Raw genomic sequence first — 11,143 nt, forward strand, 5'->3', positions numbered from 1 at the left:
CCAGGCTCCGCGAGAGGCGCGGCGGGCACAGCGGCGGCGGCGGCGGCTCCAGGTTCGCTTGGGCCGGAGGGCGGCGCCTTTCAGGCGGGCGGGCACCGAGGCCCGGCCCGGGAGGGGGCGTCGCGGTCTCTGCAGAGATATATGGGGTGCGCGGGCCGACGGTCCTCGAGAAGGAAAGCAAAAATAGGCCCCAATCAGTTCCCTGCGCAGCTCTAGGGCGGCTTCCTGGCCACGCAGCGCCCGCCCCGCTCAGATGGGCGGCGCGGGTCTCGGCCGCCGTCCCTGACGCCCCCGCCACCTCGCGAGGCCCCGGCACTCGTCACGGGAGCAGAGGCTCAGCTGGAGCCGAGGCCGGAGCCGAGACATAACAACTGACGTCGGCAGTGGGGCGGGGCCTCGGACTGGGGCGGGGCGCGGCCCCGATAGAGCGCTAGCGAGGCAGGCAAGAAGGCCAAGTGTGTATCTGAGACCTTGAGGGGGCCGCACCGGGGGTCCGGAAAGCAGTGCGGGGCCGCAGCTTTGGCCCCCAACAATTACTTCTCCGGTGTCTTCTCCGCTCTTTCCTTTTGCCCAGTAGACTTCAGTAAATGATTTTGGCTAAGGACTGGACTTTGGACTGTCACTTTGTGTATTTTTCGTACAAATAGGGCAGTTAATGATCCTTTTAAAATCAGTAAAACTAGATGAGTACGTTTATGTAAGGCCCTGCTGAATTGGTAAAATTTGGGCACTGTTGTTTGAGGTAGTAGAAGGTGAAACCCAGAAAACAATGATTTTCCGTCTCTAGGGAGAGAATGTACTTTGTGCACCACGTTTGTTGGAGGAGGTTTGGCAGAAACGGGAGTTAGAACTAGGCCCTCTTGTCCTGCCTGTTGCAATTTTTCCTCCCCCCTTTTCAATGTTAGGGGTGTTAAAAGTCTGGTATTGAGGTGGGTATTGAGTTCCCGGGACAAAGGTTGCTGCTGAATGTTGATATGTCCCTGAGCAAAGTTTACATGTCTTTTGTTATCCTCCCTGGGTGTGGCCACTACTAGCAAGAGGAATGTATGTAAAGTGAGTAATATGGGTGACTATGCACTATCAGGTTCCGTATTTAACCTCCGTGGACCATATTCCTTATATCAAACTCTGTGCCAGTCTTGAGGGAGAACGGGATTGCATACTTAAACCAACATGGCTGGCTTCTACCGGCTCCCTTGATTAGGAAGGGCAAGACCCAGGAATTGCAAGAGAAACTTAGCCATTGTGCAAAGCTGTCAAATGTCCTGAACTAGGGGGAAAATGTTTTAGGAAGAATAGAGGTGTGATCCTCAATCATGAAGCAATGGAAGAATGGAAAGTAAAGAGTGGACCCTGAGAATGTAGCCTCAGAATGGCACCCTTTGAAAATAAAGCACACACACTAAATTCTATTCCTGAAAACATTATTACACTGTATGTTAACTAACTTGGATTTAAATTTTTTAAGAATACTAAAATAAAATAAAATGAAATAAGCACACAAAGGCATTTCAGTGGCCAACTAGTAGAGGAGGAGTTAGGAGGGAGTGGGCCCAGGTGTGGGGGCAGCAAAGATCTCAGCTGCTTGGCCATTTGCTAGCCGGATATGTCACTCCCTGAGGGGAGTTGCAAAATAGGCAGGGGAGCGCCACTCCCTGCTAGAGGAGAAGCCAGAAGATCAAAGATCAACCACCTGCAGGCAGGGTAGCTTCAGCCCCTCAGGCGCTGTGCTAGAACACTTTAGTCCGGTTCCTTTTTTACTCCAGTCTTAATCCCTTGACCCTGTTTCCTAGCAACCGACCTGGGTCAGCTGCCTTGTTTTCCCGCCTTGAAGGCTTTATAAGGAACAGTTTTCTCAATAAACTTTCTTTCGCCTGATCGGAAACCGTGAGTTGTGTCTTTACTCTCCCTGCGTCCCTTTTCCTGCCCTTTTTCTCCCTCCCTCAGGAAAAGAACCCGAGACGACTCTCCGCCCTGCCGGTTGGGGTGGATGAGACAGGTACCGCCGCCGGGGTCGAGCGCTCCCGGACTGGCCTCCGGGTTACGACACCCAGGGAGCAGGGAGGAGGAAGGGGAGGAGGAGGTGGAGGAATGTACAACCAGCTCTTGGCCTCTACTCCTGTGTCTTAGCCAGCTTCAATGTGGCTTTGTTTCCATTGCTGGCAGGTCAGTGTGGGAGACTGTATGAAGCAGTTCATTCTAACAAGCTTTTTTATGGAATTTGGGGATCCTTAGGCTTGTCAAAGTGACCCGTTACTGGGTGATCATGCTGTCCAAACCTTGACAAAAGGTGAACCTTCATCTCAAAGGACTGTATTTGCTGGTAAAGAGGGACTGACCCCAAATCAAATAACATAAAAGAGAGACAAGTGGGGAAAGTTGGACTGTTAGCTGAGGGTGAAACCAGCCAGGCCAAAGTTTCAAACTGGAAAAATACTAGTGTGTGGGAGAGACTCCAAAGAAGGAACTAAAGAACTCTTTTGGCATTTCTTGTTCATTTCAACTGCTTCCCATCTCCCTTGCCTGTTCCCTCCTGGATAAACTCTTAGAAAAGATAACAGCACTGATCAAAGAACACACAGAGTTTGGATACAGTGGTACAGGTATTTGCATCCATTATTGATAAGAGGTACAACTTTTAAGGGGGCATTTACAATATGAGTAAGGCTCCTTGAAATACATGCTCTTTGGCCTAGTAATCTCATTTCAGGGAAGTTATCCTGAGGAAATAATTGGACATGTGCAGAGATTTGTGTGCAGAGTTTTGCTGTTGCTATAGAAAAATAATAATGGAATAAAAAATAGTATGAAATAATAGAACAATTACTATTCATCATTAATAATAGAAAAAAAAGAGAAAGAATGAGTAACCCAAATATCTAGCAACAGAAGATTGGTCAAATACAATAGTCTAAATGGTGAACTCTGAGGCAGCTACTAAAAAAATAACCATATTAGACAACTGGCTACAGAAATGAAACTATGTCCAAAAGAGAGTGTTTGGGGGAGAAAAGCAGGTTACTGGGAAGTTTGCATTATATGATCCTATTTTTTCTGTTAGTGTTAGGAAAAGGCAGAGATATACACACTACAATATAAACCATGTTCATTTTTAGGGGATGGGATTTAGATAATTGAAATGTTTTTCTTTTGTGTTTTATCTCTATTTGATTATTTTTCTTAAATAATCATGCACTGTTTTTGTCATTTTAAGATATGTTTTAAAAACTCTAAACAACCGCTAGGACTGCTTCCTTGGTCTGGAGGTTTCCAGTAGGGATTCATCCTCTGGGACTCTAAAGGAGGTGTGGACTGTCCTTCCCTGAAGGTGATTTTTAGCTCCCAATATGCCTAACTGGGTGGACTAATTACAATTTCTCTTCAAAGACCAGTTTGACAAAGAGATGTTTGAATTATTCATTGATTTTCATCATCTGTTTCTCTAACAGCCAGGCTATTAACCTTTTTTTTTTAATGTTTTATTTTAGAGAGAGATCGAAGGTGGGAGAAGGGCAGAGAGAGAGACACACACACACAAACACACAGAATTGGAAGGAGGCTCCGGCCTCTGAGCTGTCAGCACAGAGCCCGATGCAGGGCTCAAACTCACGAGCTGTGAGATCATGATCTGAGCCGAAGTCAGACACTAAACGGACTGAGCCACCCAGGCACCTGAACTGAGTCCTTGATTTTACATCTCAGATTCTGTTTATTGGTGGGATGACTTAAATCCTTATCATTCGGTATTGTGGCAAGAGCATAGGAACCAGCGTGACCTCATATTCTCTAGCTGTATCACCTTGTTAGAAAGTCACAAGATCTGTCTAAACCTCATTTTTATCATCTATAAAATGGGATAGTATGTTTACCCCATGAAGCAGTAGTAAGGACTGAATGTAAAAAGTGCTTCAAAACAGACATATTGCTTGTATGAATGTATGCATGCATGTATTTTGTATGCATTTATTTTGTATTCATTCCTTTATTTAAGCAGTATTCATGAGCAAGTCACCGAGTTTATTACTGAGAAATGTACATGAAGTCAAACAAGACCTGCTGCCAGGTTATTTGAAATCTAGTAGAGAAACTTCCCAAAATTGAGTATTTTTTAAAAGTTAAAAAAAAAAATGTAGGCCTCTTGTAGACTTAATAGCACAAATACAAGAAAAATACAGATATGAGTTCTCTAAAGCAACATAAGCTACAGACTCTATTCAGAAATACAAATGAAAAGAAAAGAAATAGAAGCTAGTTCCTGCCTTTAAGAGTTTCGATTTGTTATATTTCATCAATTTTTCTTTTATAACTTTCATTTATTTTTTAAAAATTTTATTTGAGCATAGTTGACATACAATGTTATTAGTTTGAGGCATTCAACATAGTAATTCAACTTCTCTATATGTTATGCTATGCTCATCACAAGTATAGCTACCATTGGTCACCATACAACACTATTATGATACCACTGTATTTAATTGTATTTAATTAAAAATAAAGAATTAATTTTAGAGAAAAGAAAATAAAGTCTTTGGCTCAGCTGGATGAACTATGGTTATTTTATTTAGGATCCAAAGAGTTCTCTCTTATTTTATTTTTATCAAAGTATTACCTATATATAGTTTAAAAAGTCAAGTAGCAACAATGAAGTCAACTAACACTTTAAGGTTTCATCCAAAATGGGACAATTTTGAGAGTGAAAGGGGCAAAGGTAATAAAATTATGCCTGACTAACAAGGATAAACTGGGACTATCCCAGACAAACTGAAAAACAGACCCTCTGCCCATCCCTACCCACGCCAAGAAAAACACCATTTCTCAGGGAAAAACTATCTTCAATTCTTTGAACCATTTTTCTCATGTTTGTCTTTGTGTTTCCAAATTAGAGGTTTCTACTGCTTTTCTTGATCTTTTCATTTTATATATTACCTATTGATTTCTTGCTACAGAAAATGAAAAATGATCTCTTTTATATCCTCCACTCACACATCATTTCCCTCCCTCATTTTCAAAGTGATTATATTATATATTCATTTCTATATTAATGTGACAATATAAATCTTGTTGATGGTTGAACCACATCATTTATATTTCCTTTCTTGTGCAATTGTTCATTTCCCTGGAGTTAATAATTAACTCAGATTTTGGGTTGTTCTATCTTCCATGGCCCTGTCCACTTATTCATCCTCAAATTCTCTGTCTGAACTATAAAATTGCTAAAATGGTTAATGTATCAGTTTTATATTTTATTGGAAATACATCTTCTATCCTGGCCTTCCTGCTCCAGGCTAGACTGGCTCTTCTCCAGGCCACTACTCAGCTGTCATCCCTGGACTTCCCTTCACTCCTATGTTGGATTCTGTTTTCTTATCTCATGGTTGCATGTTTGTTCTCTTTCACTTCCTTGTTTGCATGGAACACATCTCATCCTGCAGTGACATTAAAAAACTTTGGAGACCTTACACATCTAAAATTCCTTTACTCTCTCCTCATTCTTTTCTTTTTTTTTCAAACTTAAGACTTTCAAGAACATTACCAAAATCCCCTTTGTACCCTTCACCCATTCATCAATTCAGGTTTTTGTCATATTTGCTTTACATGTCTTTTCCCTAAACTATATATGCATTTTTTTCCCTTGAACCATTTAAGAATTAATTGCAGTTACCCTTCATGTTTAAATGATAGTTTGGTCAAATACAGAATTCTAAATTGGAAATCCCTTTGCCTCAGCATTTTGAAGGTGACGATCCATTACCTTCTGGCTTCTGTTGTGACTTACTTGTTCTCTCTGTAGGCCCTCAATTCTTTTCCTCCCCGGTATTCTGAACTTTTATGATGATGTGCCTGAGTGCAAGTTTCCTTTCCTTCACTGTGTTGAGTGCCCAGTGGGCCTTTTTAGTATGGCAGCTCATGGCTTTCAGTTCTGGAAGATTCTTTGATAATTTCCCTGTCCATTTCCCACTTTGCTGGAACTCCTGTTAGTGAGATGTTGAAACTCCTAAAATGATCCTATAATTTTATTCTCTTCTTTCTCCAGTGTTCATCTTTCTGCCTTTTTTTTTTCAATTTCATCTTTCATCCCTTCTACTGAATTCTTAATTTTGTCTACCTTATTTTTATTTTTCAAAAGCCCTTTCTTGTCACAAGGATATACCTTTTTGGTAACACTGGTTTTTTTTGTTTGTTTGTTTTATGCATGCAATACATTCTCACATCTCGCTAAAGATATTATTTAATAGTAGTTTTTTCCCTAAGTTTAATTTTGCTCTTTGCATTGCCTCTTAGACCTGGGTTCATTTTCAATTTGTTTATTTTGGACTTGGTCTTTAATGTTAGAGGCTGTTTTTAGTTTACTTGGTGATTCCTGGCTCTCTCCTTGTTCATAGATTCATAAATGTGAGGTACGGAAAAGTTCTCTGAGAGTTGGTAGGGCTCACTGCAGGATAAATGGTCAGGACCCAGCCATTTTACGAGTAGTATCTAGAAGTTTTTGTCCTCAACTGTTTACTTTCTTCAGAAAGGAATCCTTCCTGGAAGGTTCAAGTATGGTTATCAGCATCCTGGGACTGAGTGGGAGAGGGAGGTTGGGAATAGCAAGTCTCAACCATTAGGTTCCTCATCTGCCTTACATAGTCATGCCAGGAATTTCTAAGTCCAGAACCAATCTGTCATTTCAGAGGACAGCCCCCTATCTTCCTCTGGGGTCAGAGAGGGGCAAGTTCCTGGCCACCCAGGGTCAAACTGCACCTCATGAAACTTTTAGCAAATCCTCCAGTTTTCAACCCCACCCACCACCTTGGACTTCCAAAGTGTCAGGCTTCCAACTTCTGAACCTTTCCTGGATTCTGTGGCACCAACTGTTTCCTGTAGTAGAATAGTGCCACAGGTTGCTGACTCTGACCAGCATTCTAGATAGGGCACAGCTTTTAGCCTTTCTTGTAGTTAGGTTGGTAAATGATGGAATTTTGAACAGTGGGAGGTAAGTAGTGATGTAACCCCTTTCAAGCCTGGCCCTTGTAAACAGCTTCCTGCTGTCTCAGATTAGGTAGTTAGGGAGAGAGGTGGACCCGGAGAATGGCCCAGACACCTTTGCGTTGTAGCAGGCCCTGGGGGCCCTCAGATTTTTTTTCTTGTCTGTATTTTTTTTCCTCTATTTTTTTTTTTGTCCATGCGTCTCTAAATCCAAGACACAATCAGTTCCATTGAGCCAGAGGAGCAAGAGTAGGGCTTGCAGGAACTTCAGAATGGTACATAGGGAGCATAGGAAAAGGGATGTCAATATTTACTGCCTTGCCTTTCTGGTGAGGACAGGAAGAGTGGCTGATGAAAAGGAAATATAACCCTATTTTTCTTCACTTTGATCTCTAACCCCATTATGAAGAACACATTTTGGTTAAAAAAAAAAGTGGGGGAGGGGGTAAAATGCCTAGCAATGGTTTAAAAAAAGGCAATCTAAGTCCTATGTAGGCAGGTTAGGTGTTTATCATTCTGTCTAACTAATACACCCCGCTAAGCAGAGACTTGAGGCAGGTAAGGGACTATGTTATGTCTGTCTCCAGCATATAAACATATTTAATATTTCCCATTTCAGCACATAAATGTTGATTTCATTCATAACTAATAATAAACTGATGATATAGGTAGCCCTTGACTGAGGTCAGCTCACCCTTCAGCTATGTCTTCTGGGAGCTCTTTTTTTTTTTTTAATTTAGTTTTATTTATTTTTGAGAGCGAGACAGAGAGAGGGAGAGGGACAAAGAGTGAGGAAGACAGAGAATCCTAAGCAGGCTCTGCACTGTCAGTATTGAGCCCAATGTGAGGTTTGAACCCACGAACCTTGAGATCATGACCTGAGCTGAAACCAAGCGTTCGAAATGAATGCTTAACCGACTGAGCCATCCACGGACCCCAAAGGGAGCTCCCTGCTGGATACACACTGTTATGAGATGATGCCAGGCAGTGCATACATACCACCCCCTGAAGCTACCATCCCCTGGCTTTCCCTCCCTCTGACCATAGCAAATAATTGTTAAGCAACTAAACAAAGATAGCTGAAATGATTAATTTCTTTCTTATCAGACTAATTGATTCACATTCTGAAAGCTTACTAATGGACAGTGTACATTTACATACTTTATAGCTAACTTGCATATGGCAATTATGTTCATTAAAAGAAAAGAGTTAAGAGTTAGAAGGCATGTAGCTAGTACAGTGTTTCCACGGGAAAAGCAGAGTGCCCAAACGCCTTCTCCAGGAACATCCCTGCTGCGGCTGTGAGAGCTGTACAGCCTACCCTCTCTGTGTGGAGATGACCCTATTGACTATCACCACAGCATTGGTACGTACTACGTTGCTTTTTCCAGTGCATTATGGCCATTATTTGCTAGAATAAAATATGTCCCAAAGCAATATCAGAGACCTATTTGGCTTTCAAGCTGGACTCTTCAAAGAGAAACCTCTTTTCAACAGAGAGATACCTGCATAAAGTGGTTTCCAATAAAGCTGAAATTAGTGCACCCTGGAGGAGCTCTGCTCTGCACACTGCCATCCATCTGATAAGCAGCCTTCTCCCAGGGCCGGCCGGCCAGCCTCACCAATGCTCTCACCTTCCAGCCCAGGCAGAGCAAGCCTGGGGACTCTGTATAAACACTCCAAAGACCAAGTTAAACAAGGGTGGAGTAAGCAAATAAAAAGTCACCTTTCCTCCTGGAGTAAACTGTTCCCTTCTCTGGTCACCTGAAGCTGCATGACACATAGTCCGACCCTTGGACATCAGGGCTGTCTACATAATTTTCTGTGCCCCAAACAAAATGAAAATGCATGCCGCCCCTTGTTCAAAGCACAGGAAAATGTGTGTTAAAAGGTACTCTATAAAGTTTTTCCTTTCTTTTCCGGTGGCTTTCTTGACCAGTCATGGTGTTTTTAATTTGCCATTCAATGTAACTCTGCCTTAGTCAGGAGATACTCTCAGGGTAAGTGCAGGTCCTCACACGCAACCCAAGATCTCTCCATCCAGCAGCAGATCCCTTACCCTACTCAGGCAGCCGGTGGGCCCGGAAAGGACTGCAGCATCTGTGCCAAGACATGCTCAGTACCTGAGTTGGAGGCAGGCAAGAGGTCTGTCCCCAGAGAGCCACCCTCCAAACATGTGGGTGCTACCAGCCCTGGGTGAAGACAGCTGCTGTCCAGCTTGCAAAGGGTCAGCATGGGGAGGAGAAGCGTGGGCAGGGCCCCAGGTACCAGGTGATAGAAAGCAGGCTGCCAGGAGGTGGGGAGCTGAGAGCAGGCAGACGGAATGTGAGCTGAAGTCTCCAAAGCTGTGGCACATACTCCACTGTTCATCAGATTTCACTTACAAAACACAAATTCAAAGAAAAAATTACTTAGAATTTCAAGACAGTAACTGCAGAGCATTGAACTCCAAGTGTTCAGGGTCCTTCTGAACTTGGGGTCCCATGCAACTGCTCTGCTCAGATACCCATGAAGCCAATTGTGTGGGACAGACTTACTGAACTCAATGAAGGTCCAGAAAATTTTACATTTTTAAAAAATCACATTTGTGGCATTTCTCATAGGCTGCTTATACATAGTTTTACTTCTGTACATAAACTGCTTCCCTTCCTGGATGTCGTCTTGAAGGCTTAGCTTCCCAGCTGTTGTCTGACATATTATATCCCCTCTCTAAGCTTTATCTGTTAAATAGAAATAACAGTAATCTTGTAAGATTATTATGAGTACTTAGTGAAGCGAAGCTTATAAAGTACTAAGCCCAGTGACTGGCACATGTTTTATACAAATGGACATACACATGTGTATGCATTTACCCACATATAATGATACTCATATATCTCTGCTATAACAGTAACAGAGTACCTAAAAGGTCCATAGTAAGTCTATTTTTTGGATAAAAGAACACAGTATAATATGTTTTTAATTGTCAATCTAGCTAATGGATGCTTTACATGAAGTGCAATGCAAATATAACTTTATTATTTAAAAGAGAAGACAGGGTGCCTGGGTGACTCAGTCTATTAAGGATCCAACTTTTTATTTCAGCTCAGATCATGATTTCACGGTTCCTGAGATCCAGCCCTACGCTGGGTTTTGCACTGACAGCACGGATCCTGCTAGGGATTCTCTCTCTCTGTCTCTCTGTCTCTCTCTCTCTTTCTCTCTCTCTCTCTCTCTGCCCCACCCTCTCTCAAAATAAATAAACATTAAGTGAATAAATAAATGAGAAATCAGAAAGCATTTTTCAAAAATTCAAACCAGTTATAGTACAATCATTTAGAGAGTAAGCTCAACTGAATTAAGGACACAGTGAAAATGAAAGTTCTGAAAATCTTGAGAAATACAATTTCAGAATGAAAATAGGGCTTGTACAAAAAGATGAAAGAAATAGAATTGGTTAGCATGGAGAAAATAAGACAGAACTTTGAAATTGCAATCTAGCTTTCAATTAAAAGTGTTTATTTTGTTACTAACGTGGCATGTGGTTTTATAGAAAACCTAGAAGATGCTTATTAGCAAAAAGTAGAAAGTTGAAAATATGCCCAATCCCACCATTCTCACACAATGAACAAGTTTGTACTGATTGATTTTCCTACTGTGAAAATAGGTTGGATACCCTCCATAAAACAGGATGTTTTCATTTTAAAAAACATTTTGCCAATTTTATACCTGAAGTGGCATCTAATTTCTATTTTGACTTAATAATTTCTTTTGAATAATAAAGTAACTTCTTTTCTTACCTCTTATGCTTACTGTCCATATACATATTCTTCTTTTGTGAATTGCGTTGTATCCTTAGGCCATTTTTAACTAGAATGTTTATTTTTATTTTTTATTTTTAATATTTTATTTATTTTTGAGAGAGAGACACACACACACCACACAGTGTGAGCAGGGGAGGGTCAGAGAGAGAGGGAGACACAGAATAGGAAGACAGGCTCTAGACTCAGCACAGAGCCCAATGCGGGGCTCAAACCCACGAACCATGAGATCATGACCTGAGCTGAAGTCGGACGCTTAACCGACTGAGCTCCCCAGGTACCCCGAATGTTTGTTTTTAATTAGGATGTTTGTTTTCATTTAAAAAATTAGAAATATTTAAAAGTACATATAAAAAGTACAGAAGATATAGCAG

Source organism: Suricata suricatta, chromosome 4 (genome assembly GCF_006229205.1).
Source record: "Suricata suricatta isolate VVHF042 chromosome 4, meerkat_22Aug2017_6uvM2_HiC, whole genome shotgun sequence".
In the NCBI taxonomy this organism is placed as follows: domain Eukaryota; kingdom Metazoa; phylum Chordata; class Mammalia; order Carnivora; family Herpestidae; genus Suricata; species Suricata suricatta.